The sequence below is a fragment of the Typopeltis vanoorti genome, chromosome 25, assembly GCF_054136105.1.
Source record: "Typopeltis vanoorti isolate ZY-2024b chromosome 25, IOZ_Tvanoo_1.0, whole genome shotgun sequence".
NCBI classification, from domain to species: domain Eukaryota; kingdom Metazoa; phylum Arthropoda; class Arachnida; order Uropygi; family Thelyphonidae; genus Typopeltis; species Typopeltis vanoorti.
Window position 1 is genome coordinate 11382240 of NC_143573.1, and position 981 is coordinate 11383220.

Here is a 981-nt window from a genome sequence, read left to right on the forward strand (position 1 = left end):
GGATTAAATTTTTGGTTTAATGCAAGTAGTTCATAAATCATGGGAAATATGCATAAAACCGAGTTCAATACATTTGGTATTAAATAGGAATTTGGGTAATTCGTGAATTTCATGCTCTCACCCTAGATGGAATTAATCATCCTGGTTTTGAAAAGGCCAAGAAGAATATCGAGGAAAAGGTTAAAATTCTCAATTTCTGTTCTAAAATTGAATCCATATCTAGTCATATATAGTTTCTAAATAAATATGCTATCCTTTGGCATCTGTATAGACACCGCATTATTAAGGAAGCGATATTAAACTTAATATCAAAATCAGAATAACTAAACTCAGTGTATATCACGTGGATCATATTTTCTCGTTGACATCTAATTGCTGATGTGTCATACCTTTTGTCCCTCGAGGGGGTTAATCAGAAGCGGCGCTAGGGTTTTTGGCGCCCGCATGCAATTTCTATCTGAGCGCCCCTGTAACAATCCGGGCGTGTGTGGTTCTGCAGGCACGAAGGGGACGTCTTCCCGGCGGCGGTGCCCGGATGCACCGCGTGCTCTGAATGCTCACTTCCGGTGGCTCTGAGGTTAATAAAACAATAACACAGTCCAACACAATTTTTGCTGACTTTTATATGAGACTTGTTTTTTACTAATTTGGGTGCGCTGATTTCAAATATCAAACCCGTTTTTCTCTATCACGTCAGGTATTTCCTCTATGGAATTTTCTTTTTGCTAATTTGTAAGTTTTTGATAGTTTTAAGGAGGCAGTACCATTTAGAGGATCAAAAAAATCGATTTTTAATATTATTTTCTGAAAATATGTACTTTTAAAAATCTGTTCCTAACTTTTTATCAAGAAATTCGAAAAATTCCCGAAGATATAGCTTATTGTTCAAAGCGGTGCGCAGATTAGAATCGGAGCGCTCAATCTCGCTTGTTAGTAAACGAAGAAGTGTGTAAGAACCTGCAACGGCACCTACTGGCGCTT